General features: G+C 45.7%; 1 protein-coding gene across 2 annotated transcripts in view; it reads right to left on the bottom strand.

The window, feature by feature from the left end:
• Positions 1-25396, bottom strand: part of TRIM2 (tripartite motif containing 2) — a 601585-nt gene that overhangs the window by 398268 nt on the left and 177921 nt on the right. The window contains exon 1 of one of the 2 annotated variants that reach the window (XM_069631295.1): positions 23228-23374. The exons of the other annotated variant lie outside the window; for it this stretch is intronic. The gene's annotated coding sequence lies outside the window, so the exon portion shown is untranslated. Of the gene's footprint in view, positions 1-23227; positions 23375-25396 lie in introns of those variants that run through there. 2 annotated transcript variants of the gene reach the window in all.

The following is a 25396-nucleotide window of genomic DNA, read 5'->3' as shown; positions in this document are numbered from 1 at the left end:
CCCCAGGGAGGGAGAAATAGTCTATCCTAGACATCGATCCGTGTGCACCGGAGTGGAAAGAGAATTGTTTCTCAGCTGGGTGGAGATCCCTCCATGCATCTTTAAGGCCCAATGCTGATGCGAAGTTGGCCAGTTTGGTCGGTCTTGCCGGATTTCCTCCTCTCTGATGTGTGCGGTCCTCCACGGTGCTCATCACCTCATTGAAGTCTCCGCCCATCACTAGTGTATCCGCTGGGTTATTTACTATTATCGGTGTGATTTCTTCCAGTAGGGGGGCCAACAATGCTGGGGGCGAGTAGATCACCATTGTAGCTATGGTTTGGTTCCATAGTGTGCCATGCATAAACACAAATCTGCCTCCCGGATCTTGAATTATCTGTGTTACGTCTATCGGGGTTCTTTTGTTTATCAGTATCAGCACACCTCTCGAGCCCATGGAGAAGCCTGCATGGATTGCTGTTTTGTATTTGGTTCTCTTGAAGAATTGGCAGTTCGTGCCCGCTAGGTGTGTTTCGGTTAGCATCACTATATCCGGATCATGTTGAGTAATATATTGCATTACTAGTCTTCTCTTTATGCTGTTGCCCAGGCCATTCACATTCCATGTCATGAAGGCAAGCTTTTTTTCCTTAAGTCCAGCCGTAGTCATTGCTCACTGAGTTCTTGGCCATATGTGGATGTTTGATTCTTGCCATTTTCAAGTTTGTTTTGTTCGATGTGGTCCTGATGAGCCAGTTGCCATTTGGATACCTGTGTAACTCCCGAACCCCCCTCCCCATACTCCTTCCCCAACTGAAGCATCTGTCGCCTATTAAACAAAACATCTATCTACTTATAGTCTCTTTGGTATTAGGAATACCTCTATGCGCTCTTCGTAATTGTCCGGGGGGGTAGTGCCGCGCCCGGTTTTGGGGCCGCCAGCATTCATTTCACCAATTGTTATGATTGTTAGGTGGTCCTTGTTTAAGTTCACGTTATGATAGTTTTATCGTTTGTTCGCTCTTTCATTTATTCGCCTTAATTTCATGGTATCGCTTCCATATCTTGATAGGGTAGTTTTTGTGGGGGTTCGTTTAGCTTTGGTCCATTTCTTTTCGATTCACTGCTTTTGCCTGGGTCTCAGGTGTCATGAGTTCTTTCATCTCTCAGTCATGTTTGTAATTAATCATTTTCTCTCTGGGGTCTCGCCTCTATTTCTCGATGGGGTATCTCATTTGGGGGCTCATTCAGGCGTGGTCTATTCCTCCTTGGTTCTTGTCATTTGCGTGGGTTCCATTCCCCCTTCAGATGCCCCTCAGCCCAGGCCCATGCCTCTCTGGGGTCAGTGAAGTGTACTGTGGGGCCATTGTGGTATATCTTCAATTGCGCAGGGAACAGGAGGCCATACTTTACATTCAGTGTCTGTAGGCGCTTCTTGAGGGGGTCAAAGGATTGTCTCATTTTCTGCACCTCCCTAGTGAAGTCTGGAAAGAGGCCTATTCTGGAGCCGTTGTATGTTATCTCCCCTTTTTGTCTGGCCATTTGCAATATAGCATCACAATCTCTGTAATTAAGGATCTTCGCTACCACCGTTCTCGGTTGCTTCCCAGGTATTGGTGTGCCCGTTGGGACTTGGTGCGCTCTCTCTATTGAGAAGAGTGTCGACAGGGTCTTGGGAGCGAATAGGTCGGTCAGCCATTTCTCCAGGAAGAGCTCCATGGAGTCCCCTTCAGTCTTTTCCGGCAGCCCAAGTATACGTATATTATTCCTCCTTGATCTGCCCTCCCCCTCCTCCACCCTGGACTCTAGTACTTTGATGCGTTCTAGCGCTCTGTTCATTTGCTGGCCCATACTTCTCAAGTCATCCTCTGCAACAGATATACGGGTCTCGGCCTCACCAGTGCGGGAGGAGAGTTTTTGGAGATCATGTCGCAACAGAGAGACTTCTGTGGTGATGCCATCCATTTTGACTTCCATTGAGGATCGCGAGTTGGCAATGGCATTCATCACATCCCTTAGGGATAGGGATTCTCCAGGGTTTTGTGGGTCTTCAAGTCTATCTGAGTCCGTTGGTGGGGGCAGAGTGGTGGTCGTGAATTGTTCCATGGTGCTCTGGTTGGCTCCTTTTTTAGTGGTTAGTGCCTTATCCTTACCCATTGCAGCAGCTATCTGCTGGTTTACTGTCGTTATATAGTGCGCAGTTTCTGGGTCGTCTTTTGGGGTAGTTCGTCTGGCGTTGCTTGGTCAGGAGGTTACTATCTCAGGCAAGTGGTTCACTGTGTGAGTTCCTAATCTTTACATGGATACCTCCACTGATTCATGTTATTGCCACAGGCTGGTACAACGGTATGACAGTCTCGGTTTCCCTGTTGCTTTCACAGTCTTGGTAGTACCAGCACGATTCTGAGGGCAGTTCTGCGTTTATGTGTGTGGTCGCCGCTGCACTGCAGGCGAGAGGAGTACCTTAATTGGTCCTTATATCATGTAGTTGTGCAGGTGGTTAACTTCAACTCGGGGGAAGCCCGTCCTCCGCCACTCTCTTCCAGTGATATATTTTTAGGTGCTTCCCCCCTGTACTCTGGGTTTCCAAACGTTGGGGTGCAGGTGGAGTGACCCCAGGGATTGTACTGTCTTGCAGGGGGTGTGGGGGGGGAAGTGACTCGCCGATCACCCTCTCCTTACCGCTCAATTTGATGCGGGTTTGGCGGGCGCTCTACGTTGAGCGGAGCGCCCGCAGTTCTGCTTCGGGCCCGGGGCGGGTTATGGCGGGAAGGCCCCCGTGTCTCGGCAGCAGCATCCGCTGGGCTGTTTGTCCTCTGGGTATCCGATCGATCCCCTCGTCTCCCTCCGCCTCTGTTCACACCGGATCTCTCACAGGCCGTGGGGGTTGCAGTCTCCGCACTGTGGATCTGGAGGGCGCCCCTCGTTACACGGCGAGCCTGCAGTTCCAGTTCGGGTTTGTCTGGTTCAGCAGTATCGTGGCCCCTGTCACGGGGGCGGGCTATGGTAGGCAGCCCTCTGTGTGACACGTCGGCAGCAGCGACAGCCGAGCAGTCTGGCCCGCAGGGGATTGTTTTTCAAGCAAGGTCGCTCGTTTTCTGGGGCCCACTGCCACCTCACAGCGGGGGACGCCCGCAAGGCCACGCCCACTCACTGATGGGGAGCAGGCCGCGACTTCGACCACGCTCGCACTGCACCCCAGTGCACGGCAATCCAGCGCCCGCACTGGCGGTCTCTCTCACATTGTCTCAGCAATCGTATGGGGCTTCCTCCCAGGATGACTTCACTGCTGCTGCACGGCGCCCCAGGTCAGTTGCCACGTACGGCAGCCATTTTGTCGATCCTGCGCGCTGCGGGCCTCGCTTCTTCTAGGCGTCTCAGCCAGGGTTTCCCGCACCGATTTCGGTCCGGGATCAGGTGGTTTTGCTCCGCAGTGGTTCTTGCCTCACCAGGGTGATTTTGGTCCTCACAGATCAGTGATTATGGCAGGATTTCAGCAGGATCTTGCTGGCGGCCCTGGAGCGATGCGAGATCACATCTGCATCGTCCGCCCGCTGGCCACGCCCCCCTAGAGGGGCCTTTGTTGACTGTGTGTTCATGCCCACAGCCTGTACATGGACGGGTGGGTTTACGAGTGCTGCTGTTCCACTGCTAGAAGAGCATTCCCCGGCACCTGCCCACTAAACTTGCAGTGACAAATCACAGCTGCCAACTGTCTGTTCCACCTCTTTCCTTTCTTCATTTCTCATGCCAATAGTTTAAGTTTATAGGCAGTGGAGAGTTCTTTAGTGGCCAGCTTGCACTGCATAAAATCAAATCCAACATCAGCAAAGTATTGATCGCTGAGGTCACCTTGCGCTTAAAGATATCACCCTATTCTGCATGTCACTTTTTCCCTCCCTACTGAATAGCGTGGAACCAATTTTGTTTCACAACTAATGGAAAATATATGCAGACAACTACCTTGCATGTGTTGGAATTGACTAAACACTTCTACTTTGCCAACAGTCCTGGCGGGTTGTGAATGTCGGCGTCTACTTTTGGGATTTCTAATCCACTTCAATGAATACTTATTAGGCAAAGCTTTTAAATATTAATTTAGAATATATAAAACATTTAAAAGCAGCAAATCATCATACAGACCATATAATTATAATTGTTCTTTTATAATGCGCTTAATAGCACAGACCAAGATTCGAACCTGTGTTGCTAAGCGCTGTCTTTCTTACAAGACAAACAGGTTGCCCCTGAGCTATCCTGCCGGCCCATTCCATCTTGCAGGCCTATATCCATCTCTACACATATAGTAAATGGGACATCTGCTACTTTCCCTCTGTGGTCTAAATTAAGATATGTGGAAAGGGGCAACGGGTTCATTATATAAACAAACCCTACACATTTATTTGAAAGAGTTTTTATAATGGGCATTTTCCATAATGCCAGATGTGTGGGTGGCCTGGAGCGACACTACGATTTCCTGGCATGGATTTTGGAATCTGGCCCATGACCACAAGAATAGAGATAAAATCAATACTATTCTTGCTGTATCTTTCAAAATGGAGTGGCAGCTCTGAAATGGGAAAATGTGAGTTCTTCCTTGCAGTAACAGCATTACTAGCCCTTGAGGTGAATACTAGGGTGTAGGGGAAGGGCTGTGGTGCTACAAGCCAAAGGCTTGGACATGGGTGTAATTTTAGCGGGTGGGGGGAGGGGGACAGGGTGTTTCTTCCCCCATCCTTTGCGCACACCATTTGTCCCACTCATTTGACAGGGGCCTTGCATGTAGATGTCATTCCCCCCCCCCCAACATTTTCAGCAACGCTACTCCACTGCGCTTTGCAACTCTAGAGGGCGTTATAACCAAACATTGGAGCCAAGGGAGTATGGATTGTCTCCCCCGTAATTTCCACTTAAAATTCAAATACACACGCTGACAAGTCCTGAGCCCAGTAAATGTCAGCTATCCCAGGCTGGAAATAGTGCAGCGCCCAGCGTGGGAGTTTCCACAGCTGGCGCACATGTTCCTTTGAATCCGAGCTCGCTCGGTAGATAGACAATGGAACATGGATAAAGAAATACTTTAAAAATGTGTTCTGTTCTGTGTATGTGTTCTGACAGGGCCACTGATCATGCCTTGTCAGGGGTGGGCGAAAGTCCAACCCCAATAACCATGGGTGCCAGAGAATGTGTGCACAGGTCCGCCCCGCATTAGCTCCTTACCTGCCAGGACTGTGCGATGGCTAGATCAGGTGTTGCACTACATGACATCCTTGCAAGAAAGACCACAAACCAGCAACAGAGAAAAACCAGCCCACCAGGAGAAAATCCCATATACAAAAAAGCCACACAGAAAAGGAGGCAGGGCTTGATGCCCTTATATAACCTCCCAAACCCTCTGCTGTCACACCCCCTGAAGAGCAAGGTAAGCCATTGGTAGAGGTAAGTGGCCAAGCCAAAGATAGGGAGGTGTATATAAGAGGCAACTTGGTGGCAGTTGTCTGGTGTGGGTTGCAGGGAGGTCATTTCACCAAAATGCCAGGGGTAGCGGAAGTGACATCACACAACCCTTGACCTCTGGTGACATCACAGGAAGTGATGCCATTTGACCCCACCCGAAGTGACACAGGAACCGATGGAACACAACCTTTCACACCTTGACAAAACAAGAAGTTGTCATGACCCATCGGACACGCCCCTTCTGGGCCTCCTGGTCCCTGTCACGTCGGGGCTTGCACTCTGTTGTACTACCAACATGGCCGCAAACACTGAACGCTACCTACCAGCCTTCACGTTCATTGCAGCACGCTCTATAAAATAGCCACACCCCCGTGCTTCAGCGCGTCTCAATGCTACTGTTAGCCCATTAGTGGTAGAGTGGGAGATAGTAGTAGAAGGGTGAGCAGGGCACCATATCCCTGAGGTCTATAACATTGAAAGTGGTGCGCACCACACTTTATCTGTAACAGTGAGAAAGGGGTAGTGGTTGTAGCGGAAGAGCAACTGTGAGAGGCGGGGAAGTAGAGTGGGAGAAGGAGGGAAGGGGAGGAAGATTGGAAGGGCAGTGTTGTGGTGGGAGGAGAACAGTCATTGGGATCATTACAAAAAAGGGTCAGGTGTGAGAGGTTGTGGAAGGAGTGTGTGTGACACAGGGTGAAAGAAGGCACCATTCCCTATTCCGAGAGACTAACCAATGATAGGAGAGGGAAAGCTAGAAGTTCCCTAGGGAGTCAGGTAGCCATCGCCTTAGGGAAAACGCCTGTAGCCGTAGTCAGAAGAAAGACAGCTAGGGGTTACCAATCTAAGAGTACTAACAACCCCGATAGGGACGTCTGGGGCAGGGAGGTGGGACGCAGACCTAGAAAAGTCGAGAGAGGAAAGGGTCGGCCTTAGCGCCAAAATATCTTCAGCTAAATCAGGCTCCGAAGAACCAAAGCAAAACCGGCTATTATGACCCATAACAATTTTAATAAAAACTCTTGGAGTTTATCCAAAGAGTCAGCATGGTTATTGGTGACAGGCTGCCCTGTCACAGTATTTATTCAATGTTTTCTTTATTGCCAAACATGCCCCCCGCCTGAGAGAGATTGGACGAGTCCCTGTGTGCATGAAGAGGAGACATGTGTATGCAGCATACAGAAATAAATTAACTGGAATTCTCAAGTACAGCAATTCAAGGTGGGGGAATGGAAGTCACGATTTACTAAAAATGACTGAACCCAAATGCAATGAGCAAAGTACACCTTGTATTCTGCTACACTTACTGCAAGCACGTCCTCCGATTCATTTAAAGGGCTTTCGATGGGGCAGGCTGGTGTAGCCCATGTCTTCTGGCCCCAACCCAAAGCCCTGCAGTATTCATTCCTTGCCCAGATCATAGAGTCCCCCATAGGATCCACCACTCCATTACTGACCCCCAGGCCCGCTGCATGGCGAAGGGCGCTGCACCTGAAAACATAATTGGTGTTATCAGGAGATCGGCTACACCTTGAGTTCTTACCTTACTAATGGACACAGAAACCAAGGGGAATTTTATAGGAATCCCAACATGGACCCCTCTTTATAAAAACACTTATTCACTTTTAAACTATGTTCCTATTACCTTCCCAAAACTCCCCTCTGAGTTCCATCTAAATTGGGATCTGCTCTGTCAGTCCACGCTTCCATGAAGGGGTCTCAGGGACCATTAGGGTGAGTCTGACACAATGGGCCCCTTCCCAAACTGCAGGAACCGCCCACATGGAGTGTGGAACCAGAGGATGGCCTCTGTGAGTGGTCCCACATCCATAGGTGGCCTCAGACAGGCCAACGTGTTCTCCCGCTACCTCACACCACAGTACCTCCCCTCTACTTTCTTCTGTAAGCTCCTAAAATCCTACCCCTACTTAACAGTCCTACTTAAAATTCCCTCTACTCATTTCCCCACTCTAGTTTCCCCCTACTTAACATTTACCATACTTAACATATATCACATACTTAAAAATATACATATACATACTGACAAACAACATATAAAACATATAATACATTATGTCACAATGAGAGTGACTGCTGCAGTCAGCCACTTCCTTAACAGTACCTTATATGGCTGTCTCTGGTGATTTAGTTGGATGGGGCCTTTCCCCTGATGGTGTATTGGGCATGGCAACACTTCTTGCTTCTGGGTGGACCCGTCCACCACATTGGGGCAACCAATCTCACTGTGCATGGTCTGCGCCATTCTTAATGCCTTAGGATGGCCCCACGTACACATAAGGGTTCACCCCTCACCACCATGTCCCGCAGCACAGTTAGAATCTTCAGGATGGGCACATATGCTAGCGAGCCCAGCCACACTCACTGCTGCTCCCCGCGTCCATTTCCTTTCTTCAGGGCGGCCTATTGTCGTGGTGACTGCCCAAGTCAGTGCCGCGCCGTGGGTGCCATCTGGAAGCCCGTTGGCATCCCCATGGGTATGGGGATGCCACTATTGATCACAGCCATGCCCGTCCTCTCTTCACTGCCCACCCTCTTTGCATTGCCTCACAGAGACCAAGAGGGTGGGCCATGGCAGCTACACCCAGCTGTCTTGCCACGGCAGCTCAGGGCTTCCCTTCACCCAGGCTGCCACAACAGGGCAGCCCAGGACACAGTGTCCTGCTCCTCACCCAGGCTGCCCTGCTAGGCAAGCCAGGACATTAACTATTCACCTCCCTGGCCGCCACCTGGCTCGCACAGCCCGAGAGGAAGGGCCCGCCTTGAAGAATGGCCGGCTGCCTGCTTCGCCCCCCCCCCCCTCACACGGCCCAGACTGGGCAGGTCTTTTATCAGCTTGGGCATCCCCATACACGCTGCCCGGGCAGTTTACTCGTCTGGGTCTATTGAGAAGAGTGTCGACAGGGTCTTGGGTCCGGGTGGGCCGACTGATGCCATGTCGCCATGGGTACACAGGTTGACCCTGACACACAGTCCGTGCACCTGTTTATCACACACACAAACATTTAATAAAATATATTTTGTGGTGTCGTCACCTGAAGAGAGGAACAGTCCTCTCTCTGTTATCAGTTACCAAGTGGGCTGCGTCCCACGTATCAGGAAGGGGAGGGGTTACCGCGCAGAGCGGCAGTTGGTGTCGGAGTCAAATAAAGATAAGAGGTGTTGCACCCCAGCTCCTGTGTCGGCCCCACTTCATTGTGTGAGAGAGTACGGCTGGAAGTGTGAGGAGGTCCACCTGAAGGACACTACATATTTCATTCAAGCCTGGTGTACATATCTTCATGTATAGGTTTTCTCTCAGGGGAAAAGCATGGTGCCCTTTCTAGCCAGGCCCTATGTGGGCCACGGGCTACACGGAGCACTAAGGAATTGCCCAGCCCTACATACAGGGGTGTGTGTCAGACACTGAAATATGTATTGGCCCTGAGCGCCAATAGGGATACAGTGCTGGTGTCACCCGCCAACCCACACGTGTACTAGGTGCGCATTGCCAGACAGGCATTAAAGCGTCCGTCCCTGCCCATGCATTTTCTCACAGTGAGTTACACGGCTCTTTCAGGAGTGGAAATACAAATACGTCACTTGGAACGCTCATGTTATGCACTGGTTTCTGTCTGAAGCAGAATGGGGGAGGCAGGGGACGCTACTCCTGCGACAAGAGGCCACTTGTGGTGACTATGCATTTAATAATCATTGCCACGTAACATAACAGCGACCCTTGCAGCAAATTCCTCCAGCGAGCAGAAACGCCCCACACAAAGCCCTGTGAGAAGTTTCCGTTTGAATAATGCAGCAGTGCCTTTCTCTTGTGTGCCCACTCAGGGAATGAGCACCCCGGCTCCCGTATTTTCCTTCTGTTCTCATTATCGATGGAGTCGAAGTTGTGGACCACAAGAAGTCACAGAGAATCAAAATACGTTCTTGTTGCATAAAGCGTCTTCAGAATTATTTGGACAAATTAAAAAAGAGGACTGAAATGTACTCCAAAACGTACATATATCATTATAAGCGCTTTGAGATCATACCAATGATACATAAGGCGCTATATAAAAGCCGAGTAACATAACATAACATAATTTCAAAATTTGAGGAGTGTTAACAATCTTCTATGGTTAGCGAGACCCCCAATAGTGGCAGTACGGCACTATACAAGACCACTTACATTACATTAAAGTGCTTTGCTGTCTCCTGGGGACATGTTGGGGGTGCTATATAAAACCCACAGTCAAATTTGAAGAGAGCAGTTTTCAGCCTTCAGTTAGTTATCTGCGGCTCTTGCCGGGGCTTTTCTGCATTCCATGGCCATAGTGCCCTCCCATAGCTACTGAAACATACTCTGGGGCAAGTGTGGCTATCCACGGGTAAAACAGCAATATGCCCTCCTTTTGCAGCTTCGCCATCAATACGGACAATAATGGGGTCACCACCGGAAGTGCTACACTTATTAGCACCCTTGCACCTGTACCCCCTTTCCACAGTGGCGCCTTGCATAGATGGAATCAAGCACGTGTACCTTGATCTTTCTTCAGATCATGCCTGTCCCATCCTGGCGAAGGAGTCTGGATAACACACTAGCAGGATGGGATGTTTCGGGTAAAAGGTCAATTGGAGCAAGGCAGCATTCCTGATGGTAGCCCCGAATCCTTTAAGTGCTGAGGACGAGTATGCTCGTCTTATTTGCATAGACATTGCATAGACATGCATAATAGCCCAGCAGTTAAGGGGTTAAATAAAAACAGACTTTGGTCCAATGGAGGCACCCACAGTCACTCAGTATGAAGCGTGAAATTGCTCCACAAAAAGGGGCCTGTAGTCAAGTTTTTGTTGCATGGAAAGTTCTAAACATGCTCCATTATTGCGCGCATTTAAAAAGGTAAAGTCTACCCTCTCAGAACGTACATATATTTTTGAATGGTCTTTTCTTCTCTCCATTGCATGTTGACTCAGATGTGCTCGGCTTCTCGTGCTCTTCGGAAAGTTAGATCCGAATTCTTGCAGCTCATTCTTTCTTGAGGAGTTTATGCCATTTCAAGCGATCCGCCATGATTGGAACTGGCCCCTAAGATGGCTGTTTAGACACTTCGTAGCGGCAAGTCCACAAAGAAGCCACTTGCATGCCCTTCTACCTAGAAACGGCGGTCAGTGCTGGCGCGGCTGTTATTGCTAACTCAGTAAATGCCTGCTCCCGAATTAACCCAGTTAATGAATGTCAACTCTGTTAACAATCTGACTCTGGTTCAACAAGAGCATCTCACAGGCGTCGCCGCTATATCACAGATTTAAGACCAGTCTTGAAATGCCAGGTATGGGGGCACCGCGAAGATTTCAACTTCTTTCAAAACAAACACATTTTTCACTGCAGACGTCGAGTCTTACAAAACAAAGTGCCCTTTTTAAGGCTTCAGCCAAACAATCTTGAAGTGCTGTGTCCAGGAATGCAAGCTTTCTAGGACTCATATTCTCTTCTCAGAACTTTGTTCCATCCAAATTGTAATTGGAATGGGTTATTTATAGCCGGTTAATACCCAGAGGTTTCTAATTGCGGACCCAGGGATCGAACCTTTGTTGCTCCATCATCTAGCTTCAAAGACGAGCTCATTGCCACTGAGCTATCATTCCTAGACAAAAAGCGTTTGTATACTTCCACAATCTCCTTTTGCTTTCTGCTGGTGCCTCCACTTTACTGCTACCTCTCTCACATACCCAGTGACTGCAACAGCTGTGTGACTGCTGAGGTGCCCGCAACCCACTACTGATCTAAGCTGCCAGCACGCTCTTGCCCCTGGAGCTCATCTGCAGCATTGCAGCTGGGGTGAGGAAGGGGCCGCATGTTCCAGCTGCTGGTCATGGCTGGCTGGTCTAACCAGTGGTGGAGGGCAGTGATGTACATTGAGGTTACTTATAGAAGGCACTCTTCTCTTTGGCCCGCTGGTATGTTATGTTAGCAATCTTTTATACTGTGCCAAATCAACACTGCAGTGATCTCAAAGTGTTGAGGGTGGAACGTTTTTGCCTCTGCCCAGGGCTTCCAGGCAATAGTCTGTGGAGGAAATTAAAGAGCTGAAGCGTGGGAACAGAGGGTGGCGGGGTGTTCAAATAGACATGGGGCAAGATAAAGGAAGAAGGATAGTGTTTGTGATAGCTTGCGTGCATGTCAATCCAGCCAGAATAGATCAAACATCAGGATTGAAGCATTTAGGAGAGTACATTCCTTGGTATCTGAAGGAGAAGGGAATATTTACGCGACAGTGTCTCAGAGGCATAGATGGGTCCTAAAAGTAGTGCCCGACGGTTTGACGGACTCGAGATGTGCTCATGCAGACGCTTGAAAATTAACAAGGGGGGTCCTGGGAGTCCCTCTGCCAGACATTAGTCCTGGTTACGAGAGACTTACCCAGAGTCTTTAGCTCACTATCTTTCACAGAGAAGAAATATCCCAAACATATCAGTCTTTGTCCTGCCCTGGGGCAGTCCAGCACCGAAATGCTAGGCAATTCTCCTCTGAACAAGAGTACCAACAGCATCCCCAGACACATGTTTCGGTCTTGTTGGACCTTATCAGTAGGGAGTAGCTGTGCCTCTCTAAGAGTAGTGAGCAAGGAGTCCACGTCTGGATTCCCCTAGCAACTTAGGGTGAGACCCAAAGTTACTTAAATATGCAAATTAACAAGGGGGGTCCTGGGAGTCCCTCTGCCATACATTAGTCCTGGTTACGAGAGACTTACCCAGAGTCTTTAGCTCACTATCTTTCACAGAGAAAGACGCGTGAAGCATGTCGATTCATAATGCCTGTGAGTTTGTTTCATTTCTCTCCCAAAACAAACGCCAGAATAGTAGTTCTGGATTACTGCCCACAAGTGGCCAGCATGGCACGCACCATAATTTATTGTATGTGGATGTTTTTAAATAGCACTCAGGACACCTCCAGGCATGGTCAGGACTTGGTATCTGTTCGGAGGAAGGGAGGTCAGCTGATAGTGAGTATCCTTTCTGCATATTTATTTATTATAATGTATTTATTTTATTTAGTGTATTTGTTACACGCCCAAACCCAAGGGTATCACAGCATTGGTTACTTAAAAACTTCACTTTTTACAGAGCTAGGATACTGGTTACATACATACATTCAGTTACAACATGTTAAGAACATTGACAGAGTTAAAGCCTTAGTCGAATTTGTCAAAGAGACACGTTTTCACCATAGGCAAAAAACTACCATTCAGCGCAAAACCTGCCTGTGATACTTGTGTTAAGTACACTGCCTCGGATTCCGGGCTTTGTCCACAAAAAGAAACCCTGCCAAAAACAACCTTTCAGTTGGCCATCGATTTTGGTAACCACATTACGTCAAACGTAGGGAGAGAATGGTATTTCTGGAAGGTGGGGCCATGCTATCTCTTGCTTAATTCATTGTAACATTGGCAGAAAATGCAAACGTGTCCAGGATATTCAATAGCAGCACAAGAAGATACGCTCATAACTAGGTATTTACCAAGACCATCTGGTGCCATCTGGCAACACCGTAATCCGAAATATTGGGATCTAAGATGACATCTGGTGATACATTTGAAAACAAAAGTTTGAAAGATTAAAGTTTGGGGAAAAAAGGTTTGAAAACACACAAGTTAAAAAACAAAAGTAGACAAAATGTTCAAAGAAACAGAACAACCATTCAAAATAATGAGTAAAATGTCATGTGGTTGCAGGTCGGAAAAGGAGAGGTGGCAACTCATTTTAATATTAATAGAAAATCCTTTTTTTAATCAACTTTATTTAATACATCATTCCAATACAACATAGATGAGAAGCATTAAATATAAAAGAAACATTACAGCATTAAGCAAGTTGGAACAAATAGAACAGAATCTACAAGTGAAATTATCTAAATATCCCTATTATAATTTAACAATCATACTTTGACATGACAGAGGCAAAAATAAGTGAAAAATATTATATATAAATAAACAATACCACACAAAACAAGACACACACCAAATCCACTCATCAAATTAGCCACTCTAAAGTTGATTTTAAAACAAATCAGAACCTGTTAACACTCATTTCAAGCATAAAGCTCATTAAAGGCAATCCATTGCTCCTTAAACAAGCAAAAGGATACATGGTTTCTGCAAAAAGACGAGGCACAGCCATAGGGCAAAAAGAGGGGAAGAGGGTGCCCCGTCCCCCCGAAATAATGTTGCAAAAAATAGGCGACTCTAGGGTACATAAATTAGAGGATAGGAGAGAGAGCGTGGTGATGATGATGCCAGGAGGTTATCACCTGATACCATAGTTGTGCAAAAGGGAGAAGGTGGCTTTGTCCCTAAGCGTTGTGATAATTGTGTTTTGTCTCGAACGTTGTATGCTTGAGGGGCTTCACAGTGTACTTTGGCAATCCTGGAAGCTTGGAGCCCTTTTATCCTGGCCATCTCTAAACACTGAACCCCAGGTCAAACTCCAGAATGTTAATTCTGTGACTGCCAAGCCGGAGCAAAGGGTGGTGGCATAGTCAAGAATAGACTGTGTATGAGGTGAATGTTGTTGATAACAGAAGATAAGGCAATGGAGTGGCCAAACTATTTTTGGTAAAATTGAAAAAGCCTGGCACCTGGTGTTGAAAATGTTATTAATAAGAGTTTGTTCTGCATCATGCCCTGCATGAACATGTGCCCAAGCACATTATGGAATACCCACTTTTGAATGCTAGCCCGCAAAGTTAGGTGGCACACATTCATTATTTTGCCTCTTTTTAATACAATATTTTGGCTGGGCAGATTTTCTACAAAGTGACCCCTGGCGTGGAAGCAGCGAGGTTGAGATTCCACAGAGCATGCAAGGTTGAGACGATCCGGTTTTGGCCACATTGTGCACATGCACAATACATAACAGTGCATCACTGAAGGAGAACCCCAGATTGTGGAACTGATGTGTTTGCAATTGGGCAGAGGCTATGCTTAGAGGGCAAAGGGTAGCCGTCATACTTCTGCAATCAATTCTCAGCCATATTCGACACCACTGGCCACAAACTGCTTCTTGTGGTCCTTGTGAAATCTGTCATGATCACATAGACCTTTTTCGATTATTTCTTGGCAGACAGCACTTGTGCTGTCTTTATTCCCCCATTTGTCTCCAGCCTCCTTGCTGTGACCTGTCTAGTCCCCATAGAGGATCCCATCTCACCCTGGTACATTTAAACATTTGCTTCCATCCTCTCGCTATTTTGATGCAATCTTTCGGACTCCACATTTATTCCTGAACTGATGACGCTCAACTGCTCTTTCATCTCCAGGGGGGCAGAGACATGTCTGCTGCTAGTCTATTGGAAATCCCCCCCTTTTGACACCATCAGCTTCTTCTTAAACAGACCTTCCAGGATCTCTTAATGCAAGATTTTGAGATTCGTTTTTTTTTTTGCTAACCACCACCTTTACACATAAATCCCATGTTCACACTCAGTACCTGGGGTTCATCCACTTGCCCCTGCTAAGTCTAATCAGAGCAAATGATCGCTCAATCATGGCTCGCAGATTCCAATAGAAAAGCGGCTACTTTGAACTTGTGGCTGTGAGGAAACTGGTTCTGAACCACTTGAGTGATGTCCCTTCCATTCCACATGCATTCTCCAGGTGGAAGAGAAGACTGCTGTTGTCTTCTATGTTTACCACCGGGCTGCCCTATTTGTGGCAGGCATCAATTATATTCTATAGCCACAATCACAATTCATGGGTTTCTTACTAAAACCAGAAGTGCCTAAAATAAAATCATATCTCAAAGACACAACTGCAGTAATCAATATGGTGAAGGAACTATGATTTAATTTTGGCCATCCTTGATATAGAGTCCCTCTATACAAAAATACCACAGATGGAAACACTAATGAAAATTGACAATGTCCTGGAAGAACTGGTACCAGCCATGGAAATTCCACGTTTATGTGTCCTTCAACTGGCCGAGATTGCCCTAACCCGGAATTTCTTCATGTTTAAAGTGGACTTCTATCAACAGTGCTCCGGTACCACCATGGGGGTCACTTTTGCACCAGAATTAGCGAGCCTGTATGTGGCCAATTTCGAGACCAGGTACATTTATGGACGAGCAAACTCTTTTAAAAAACACATCACACTCTGGGCTATGTATATAGACGAAATACTGATTGTATCCATTGGAACTAGGTGAGAGTTGAGGAATGTATGGAATGGCTGAACTCGAGAAACAGATATCTAAAATGTGCGTATACACTGAGTAAAGAAATTATACATTTTCTGGATGGAGAGATTAGGGCAACGCACAGGCACCTTACAACCTCAGTCTTCAGAAAATAAAACAATCATAACTCCCTACTTGTGTATTTTCACCCAAGGACTATGCAAGACAACTTACCCTTCGGACAGTTTGTTAGGTGCAGGAGAAACTGCTCTGAGTTGGTAGATTATGACTCACAGGCTGAATCCCTGTCTGAAGGTCTCCGGGAAAGGGGATATCCCAAGAGACAGATTAAATATGTGAAAAAAGAGCATGTAACATCCCACGAGACATCACCTTACAACAAGACAAAAGACCCAAGGGAGAACAATAGATAACAGCTGTTTTAGTTACTCCAGTAAAACCAAAATAATACAAAAGGAAATCTTAAATCTGTGGGCTATACTTAATGTGGGCTCCACAAATCTTCCCAGATCGCAGTTCATCATCAAAAAAGGAAAAGTCTTTGAGAGACATTGGTGCAGTCCTACCAACCACCGCCAGCTCCCAAACAGCAAGGGACCATCTGGAGTTCAGATTGACCAGTGGACATTCTCCCTGCGGCCGTGCTCTGCGGGCATACTTATGTCATGCACACAAGCAATAGAACTACGTCTCACAAGTCTGCAGAAACAACATCATCTGGTAAACTGCAACACAAGCCATGTGATATACCTGATCACTTGTCCGTGCGACCATAAATACGTGGGAATGACCAGTGAATAAAAGAATTCTAGAACTTAAGCCATGTATCAGATCTGGGCGGGCCAATGCACCTCTAGTAGAACACTTCCAGACACATGGCCACACATCGAAGGTCCTGCGGTGGACCATCATTGAAAAGGTGACCTGTCCATGAAGGGGAAGAAATATCCAAGCCCTCCTTTTAAAAGGGGAACAAATATTTGATATTTGACTAAGAAAATACCAAACCAGCCTCAATCAGTCGACTGTCTGGCATACTCTAGCTGTTCTACAATGATTATAGCGCTAAAGATAGAGCTAATAAGCAGACCATAATATCCTCAACTGGAAGCATCTATGTACTGTATGTGAAGCGAACAACAGATTGTTCTTACTAGCATTCAGCAACAACTACCATTACCAGAATGCAACAGGCTGAGTATATAATCTAATACTCACTGTCCCATTACAATAGACACTATGGGCCTAATTCATGGAGCGTTTTCCAATGTGGTTTTGGCATTATAAAATGCTCCTGTGAATTAGGCCCTATATGTCTATGCACAATAAGTGTAATGAACAATAGACTGTAATGCAATGATTACTACTACCAGAATGCAACACGTTAAGTAAAATCCCAACACCCAGCGTTCCATCAAAGCATGAGTGTTGAACAATGAGGCGAGAGTAAGAAATATGTGCCACATCGGTAACACATTAATATTGCCTCTGTGAATGTATGCCTAATGCCTTAAAGAAGACCAGGCAAATGAGTCCCGATATCACCAACAGAGCAGTTGCCTGGCCTTTACGCTCGAACGCACACCTGAGACAGCGAATGTACGAGTTAGCTGCATTTACACATGACATAACATTAAGGATGGACGCGATCGCTGTAACCAATTACTGTGCGGACACTGGAATTAGTAACCTCATGACGTTGGAGAAATGCAAACTTCAATATACCATAAACACTTGAATGGTATGTAAAAATAGAACCATTATGGCATTAAACTGAGGAAAAACGTGCTAGATGACGCATCAGCACTGTAGGGGAGGCATGGTATCACAAGTATGACACTGACACAAGAGCTACAAGTTTCAAAACCTTTATTAAATTCTTAGGGTTTGGGAAACCTCTTACTTTGCCCTATAGCTATGATGGGAGTGGTCTCTACCATCAAATAATAAAGAAAACAAAGTCCTAGTCAGTCTATGTCAAATCAAAATGGCCTATACTAAAAGAAACAAATCCCTGCCCTATCTCTTACACAAAAATGGTGTAATGTGGAATGTGTGTGCAAAGGAAAGTCAGTGTTATAACATAAAGGATCAAGGTAGCTGAGTCGGCTCTCCTCCCCACGTTGGACAGCACAGAGTAAGGCAGCCCCCGAAGACAGGGTGACATACTTTGGCTCAGGTTATTTAAAAAAAGGAAGTTCAAAACATCGGTCGAGGCCCGCTTGGACGTCCACGTTAAAGTCACTTATTTTCAGTTCACTACTAGTTGTTTCCCAGTTGAACAGAAGTTCACATAGGTCTCCCTCAGCCGGGCTCGGACCTCTCAAGGAATCAGCAGTTCACGTGGGTCTCCCTCAGTTGGGCTCAGACCTCTCAACAAAAAGTACCTGATTCAACATAGATCACCCTCAGCCGGTCTCAGACCTCACAATCACTGCACTTGCAGGGTACCCTTCCCCAAGCTTCATTGACATTCTTTAGGGGTTCCCTTTCCCCAATTTGTTTTACCTTCCAAGTCTCCCTCAGTCGGTCTCGGACCTTTCACTGATGTCGAAGACCTTCGATTGTGCACGTTCTTTTTTCATAGACTTCCACAGGACCACTTCAGCTTTCACTTCAGTTCTCCCTTATGTTATTTGCGCCAGTTTCTAATGTTCTTGGTAGTTCTATAACACAATCAGATCAGTTCAAAGCAATCTTTCTTTTAAAGCATTCACCTTTTAACTTCCCTTGTCGTCTGGATTAGTCTTGACCATTCGCCAATCCTAATGGATATAGGTATGCCTAACTGGAACTTGGCTATTTTACTCCTACCTAGATGGACTGTAAATGACACAGATTACTCTCAGTTCTTACTGGTTAGTGCACTATATGTCCCTCATTTTATAGACTATGCTTGTTTCATTTTATTCTAGATAGAACTTTCCTTGAGGACACATGAGGTGTCTAAGTTGGTTCGCCTATTGGGTGATTTAGGGGTTATAAGCAAGATCAAGCGTGTTGTGAAGGTCACATGATATTTTGATGATTCCCTGTTGATTTGGAGACTGGGGACTACCCATTTGGTATGCCATTAGACTGTGAACCCAAGGCATGCTGGTAATGATCTATTCTAACTATTGTGGTGGTGATGTATGACCTTAAAATCTATGTATTAATAATTACTGATAAGGCATATTCTGTCCCTTTAGTGTTTTCAGTTCAGCTCCTGAAGAAGGGGAATGGTTCCCTGAAATGCAACGAGCTTACTTCAACTTCAAATTGAATATTGATTTTGTATTTTGATTCCTGAACATCTAAAGCTCAATAATCTGAAAAGACTTTGAGTATCCTTAGTTGTGCGCCCCAACCAATTTTTATTTGTTCAATTTCCAATGTTACAGATTGCTGAAGTTCTCTTGCTTAATAAATCAATTTGCTTCAGTTTCTAGTTGAATACAAGTTCAGATTCTTATCAATTGTTAATTTCATTGATAGATTCAATATATAATACATTTCATTGATGAATTAAATTATGCCCTTGATTATGTTCACTCAACACATATTTCTCCATTATTTATAATGGTTCATCAGTAGGGATTTCGAATTTAGAATCTAAATGTGTAAACAAAGAGCAAAAAAATAAACAAATTGTTTTCTTTGAATTTAAATGTAACATTTCATGCTGGTTTGTGCGATTATCGCTCTTATTAAGTGGTCTTTTGAATGCAGAAGGTAAACAGCAGATCTAAAAGTTACTTACTTGTCGCTCCTTTGGCGTTGTGAGATAGAAGCCTTAATATACGGCTTGTATTGGTTATTCTAAACCTTGTTGTTGTTATGGCATAGTACCTAATAAGAATACAATTACATGTATTAGATATCTAATCTATTACTGTTTTAATGTCTGAAATCTGTTATCTTACATGGACCTGAATTCCAATTTTTCTCTTACCTGTTTCTAATGGCAGAGTATTTCTTTGTTCTTTCGGTTTTGATCGTGTTCTTCTGCTGGCATGATAACCGCTTAGTGAGTAAAGATGGCCGCTATTTATACATGACGTGATAACACGGACGCGTTCCCTATTACACGCATGCATCTTCACGTCGGCGCCATCTTGGATTGGTTCCATGTTAAATTATTACATTGCGCTCTCTTTTGCATTGCGTCTATGTTTCTAATTCTTTACTGCTGCTTTGTTATGGATTGTGATTATGTCCTTAATTCCCACCCATTATTGTAATTGCACAAACCAGTTATGGAATGGAATGGTGGTTTTTGTCATTTGTGGCTGAACTGAATGAAATAATTATAACTAGAGTACCGGCTTACATAAATCACCTGAACGTTCTAAGTATAACAAAACATATCAATGCAAAAATATAATCTTCATCTTTCAAATAATTACAACAAATGATACATTTCTGTGTCAAAGTTTAGCCCCATAGCAAAACTGTCCATTAGACAGATCCAAGATGCTTCTCGTTGTCTCAGGAGCCTCTCTCTGTTTCCTCCTCTTGGTGGCATGCTGATTTGTTCCAGTCCAAAATATGTTATGCCTTCTACCAACAAGAGCATGCACAAGATAAGATAGTCTATCTTATCTTGTGCATGCTCTTGTTGGAAATGATACCCCAATGGGTCTCTGGAATCTTTGTTTCTAATAGACCTTAAGTGTTCTGCAATCCTATTTTTCAAAGGACGAATTGTGCTGCCAATATATATTTTTGATTAAATACATTTTATGCCATGAATCACAAACTTAATGTTGAAGTTTGTAAGTCTGTAATCTGTAAGTTTGTAATTTGTAAGTCTGTAAACAGCTGTTCTGATGCCATTCTGCATCAGAACAGCTGTTTTACCGTTGTCTGAAAATGGACATAATGAACACTTCCCACATTTATAATTTCCCGTGAGTTTTGTTTGTTGCCACATCTGAGATTTAACCCTTGTTTTCCTTTTTTCTTCAAAGTGGGAAGGGCACAATATTTTCTTTAGATTTTTGGCTTTGCGAAAGGTTATGCAGGGATTGTCATCCAAATATGGCGATAGGCCTGCATCCAACCGTAAAATGGGCCAATGTTTTGTCCGAATTTTTCTTATTGTGTTTGATTCTGAGCTATGCGTTGTTATAAACCTGATTGATGCTCAATAATTCATTGTTTCTTCTGTTTGAATTATGTATCTTCTCTTAACAATATATATATTTATTTACACAGTTTTAGGCTTTAATGGTGTGCAATGGAAGGGAGGGCGCATAGATTGGGCTCTTTTTGTTTTTCTCATCAGCTTTTGATCAGTCTCTTGGCAATTTGATTTTATCAGCCTGGTTTGAAAGTCAGGGGCACAAGACTCATTGGTACGAACAATGAAAGAAGCGTGCTCGTTGCTGTGGAGCAAGATATACCATCTGTCTTCTTCTTCTATCCGCTACTAGGCGGCACAGCAGCGCTCGCTAGGGATCCCTAGTTACCTGTTAGGCAGGGAAACGTAGCTGCTCCTCCTGTCCTTTACTTGTCCCTGTTCCTACGCAGAGGACAGTAGCACAACACTCAGGAAGAGTAATACTCTTGCACTTCTAGATGAATGCTGTATGTATTGCACTGAATTCTCTTTAGGTGTTTTGCCCTATTTAGGGGTTAGAAGTCCTCCATGTTTAAACTTGCAGATAAGTCCAGGCACAGTGACCCTTCCAGCTCTGCCTGTTGTACGTGCCCTGAGTACAGTGGCAATACCTGCCAACGTTTCCTTGTAGGTTGATGCCAATCCATTCAGTCTTCTTGCGCCATTTTTAAGCAGAATTTCTCCATGGGAATTTGAATGGGAAAACGTTTTTGTGCCTACACATTTAACTTGGCCACCCTTGACCAAACTTGACAAAACTTCCCAAATATATAAAAACTTGCTTAGATGTGATTTTTCAGACCGTTCTGCTCACAAGGAACTAAGTTATAAGGCTCACAGAAGTGTTATTTCGTAAATTCACTCTAAATAGGTCCGTGAATGTGTGTGGGCCTACATTTGCATATCCCGGCTGCCGGGGTTTTCGGTTCCAACTTGGAATTTAGTCTTGTCAATCAAATTCTATCCTTTTTAATGTTAACTAGAAAGGGGTATACTACACCCCTCTGGGACATGCCTTTGTCCTCTTAGGATAGGCCATATGCCATGGGGCTGCCATATAATGCTTTGCAAACATTTTGCAGGACAGGATCGACAATGGCAGCTTAACTAACATTTCTAGTCCTGCATCAGCCAATCACATTCCTAGATGCAGATTTATTTTGGGCCCTCCTACTAGCTCACTCTGGGGGTATTTAAAAAGAATGCTGGACAGGTTTTCACCAAACCAAAAAATAAATATATTTCCATTGAACCCAGGTGCTGACTTTTGCTCCAAATGAGGTGTAAATCCATCCTGCAATTTCTTGTATGCCAAATGAGTGCACAAATTCCCTATGGGAAATTGCAATTCCCCCAGAATCCCAGATGGAAGCTCCTGGAACGTTCGTGCAGTTTTGCCTGAGAGCACCACAGTTTGTGTCATCTCAAAAATGATCTTGCCACAATTTCAGAGTGACTATCTGGGGTGTATGTGTTGTCTGTTTTCTCCAGCGGGTTAGTCTTAGGCAGAATGGCAATGGGTGCAAGATAGTGTCCTGGGATGTTTCATGTCCAACTGGTCAAAGATAACAATATCGTAAAAATAGATAATGTTGTAATTATCACTAAACTGCAACTCTAGCCTTGACAAATCTAATTAATTGGTGAAACATCAGTGCACGTGCGCCAATGGTGATTGTTGGCTAAGCACACGAATGCATGTAAACCATGCACAACGTCGCAGAATGTCACAGAAGTCACACAGTCACATGTATGTTTCTTTGTGATATGAATCAATATTTCGAACATGCAACGGAATAAATAACAAAAAAGGAAAGACAGAATCCAAGGTTATTTATTAAGATATAACAGGACAAGGATCGCACTATTGTGGGCAGAAAACCCTTTTGTACGCTATATAAAAATAGAAGTTATTAAAATGCATAACAAGGGCTTGATGATTGGGTATTTTTTCCCCAGCGCTGTAACAATCAATCGCAGCAGATGCGCCTTGAACCAGATGACCAGGCTTCGGGGTGTTTGTGGGCGATATAGTTTTTACATTTCTTGGCATTTGATCACAGAAATGCTTTCTTCTATCTAAACTGTGAAATGCGCGGGCAGCCCTCTGGAAAAGCTCCCACGCAAACCACTGTTCTCGAAACAAAGTTCCTCGCAGAAGCCAATGCCCCCATCCAACCCCCCTCCCCCTTACCCACCCCTCCCCGAATAAAGCGGCATCTTGGGACTAAAATACACCATTAATAGTTGTATTCGAAACTCTGGCAACGCATCCCCAGTACAATCTGAGAAACGAACATATGGTTCCAGCGCGCCCACGGGAGACTGCATGCGAAATACAGCAGGTCGAGAAGCAACATGTGCAGCTGGCCCCTGCCTGAGGCAGCGGCTGCGGTGTTCCCACTGGGCGCACGCCAGACTCTCTGCTCTTTTCCACAATTCCACGGGGCAAGATGCAGTTATAGCCTGCCAGTTCATTCAGTGCCCCCTGTAAACCCGACTTACTTCCGATCCATGGTGCCGCTCGGCCGTGCTCGGAGGGTGCTGCCAGTGCACGCAGCCCAGGTGACCCGCGAGCGCATCGGAAAGCGCCCACCTCTGTGGCTGTCAGCGCGGTCAGGTTGGAAGGATGCAATGGCCTCACGCACACAGTTTGTCAGCACCAGCCATGGGGGGCGGGGCGGCCTGTCAGGGGACCGCGCCAGCCAATGGCCAGCCCCACTGGAGCCCGTGTGTTTAGGATATTGTGTTTCATGCTTGGGAGATGGGGCCGCGGGAGACTGGGGCAGGAAGCAGCGAGCAGAAAGTGAATGAAAAACACAACGAATGACAAAATCCCGTGTCAGAATGTGACAGCTGCACGTTTATTGGCACTTGCAGTACGTGGCAATACAAAGAACTGACCGGAAGAAACTGGACTTCTTCGTCGTGAAAATGCAGTTGTAAGAATACAAAAAAAAAAATATCCGCGGCCATGCCTCTAAAAAATGGCACGTTTACTTTTTCCGCGACAGACTTTATTTGCGTCTTAGAACGACAACATTCTGGAGCGATAAAAATGTTTATAAAGCGACGAGGAAGTGGTGGGGGTTTAAGAGGTGATAGAGAGCTATGCAGCAAGCACATCAACCCACTGAGCTCTCTTCAAACATGTGCCTTCCAGTTTAAAATGCTCATTTTTAGTTTGGACTATTAGGTGTATAAGCCAAAACTATTGCATTTGACCGGAAGAAACTGGACTTCTTCGTCGTGAAAATGCAGTTGTAAGAAAACAAAAAAAAAAATATCCGCGGCCATGCCTCTAAAAAATGGCACGTTTACTTTTTCCGCGACAGACTTTATTTGCGTCTTAGAACGACAACATTCTGGAGCGATAAAAATGTTTATAAAGCGACGAGGAAGTGGTGGGGTGGGGGGGTTATTGGGTTTAAGAGGCGATAGAGAGCTATGCAGCAAGCACATCAACCCACTGAGCTCTCTTCAAATATGTGCCTTCCAGTTTAAAATGCTCATTTTTAGTTTGGACTATTAGGTGTATAAGCCAAAACTATTGCATTACAGTACAGATAGTGGGGTGGGGGGAAATGAGGAAGGACACAGCCTGTAGGTGTTGTTTGGTTATTTGCCCACCCATTGACTGACCATGGCCATGCAAATCCCCATGGCAATTCCCACCCAGTTCCTGCCCCTCCCCGCCCAAAACACGTCCTCATGGGAACTCTTTAAGCTCGCTTTAATCACGTTTTACCATCAAACATTGCACTCGAAGTGCCTGCCACTGCCAGCGTTTTTTCAAAGCAGTCTCCCAAGAGTTAATGGGCCTCATTATAATAGTGGCGGTAAGGCAACAACGGCGCTGGTATTGCTACCGGCGCCGTTGTTACCTTGCCGCCACATTACGAGTTCTGCTCGCGGGTGCCGCTCTTCACACCTGGTCAGACCAGGCGTGCAGCACGGCACCCGCAAGCAGAACTGGATGGGTGCAACGGTATGCTACCATCCTCCCCATTCCCATTGAGCACTATGGGGGCTCAAATGGGAATGGGCACGTACCGGCTCCGGCTCCCGTGCAAGGGGAACTACCGGGCCATTCTGACCTCAGCGGGCCGGTAATTCCCCTTTTGCGGGACCCAGAGCTGGACCCGAGTTTGGGGGTAGTCATGCCAGTATAAACGGCATGGCTACCTCCAACCTCGTAATGAGGCCCAATGACTTTATTTGAGTCGTAAACGTGCTTGCCTTTAGCTGCTCATTTTATAAGCACTCTGCGTGACCTTCACAGAAGTCCTGTAAAAACAAGCATTGAGAAAACAACAGTTTTGGCTTGTGCATAAGTATTAGGTATCTGCCAGGCACTGCTATTACTCACACCATTTTGCAGCTGCTACCAACAATGGCCAGTTAATACCACTACGATAGTGCCTGGCAAGTGCCTTTCTCAAAAGCCGCAACTTTTGGCATTGCCAATGCTTGTTTTTAAAAGCAGAGGATCTTACAGCAATTAAATTTGTTTTTGTCTAACTCCATGTTTGCGTATGCTGCCTTTGGAAATCCACAAAGTCTCTTCCCCATGAGGGTGGGGAGTAACCCATGTGGTCTGGAAAGCTAGTAGGCAAAACATATGGTTAGCCCAATTAAGATATCATTGGTGCAAGCTCTTCTGTTGATTTTTGG

The sequence above is a fragment of the Ambystoma mexicanum genome, chromosome 6q, assembly GCF_040938575.1.
Source record: "Ambystoma mexicanum isolate Mex_15411 chromosome 6q, UKY_AmexF1_1, whole genome shotgun sequence".
Classification (NCBI taxonomy): Eukaryota; Metazoa; Chordata; class Amphibia; order Caudata; family Ambystomatidae; genus Ambystoma; species Ambystoma mexicanum.
The sequence above is the reverse complement of the archived record's forward strand: the minus strand, read 5'-3'. Positions and strand labels throughout refer to the sequence as shown.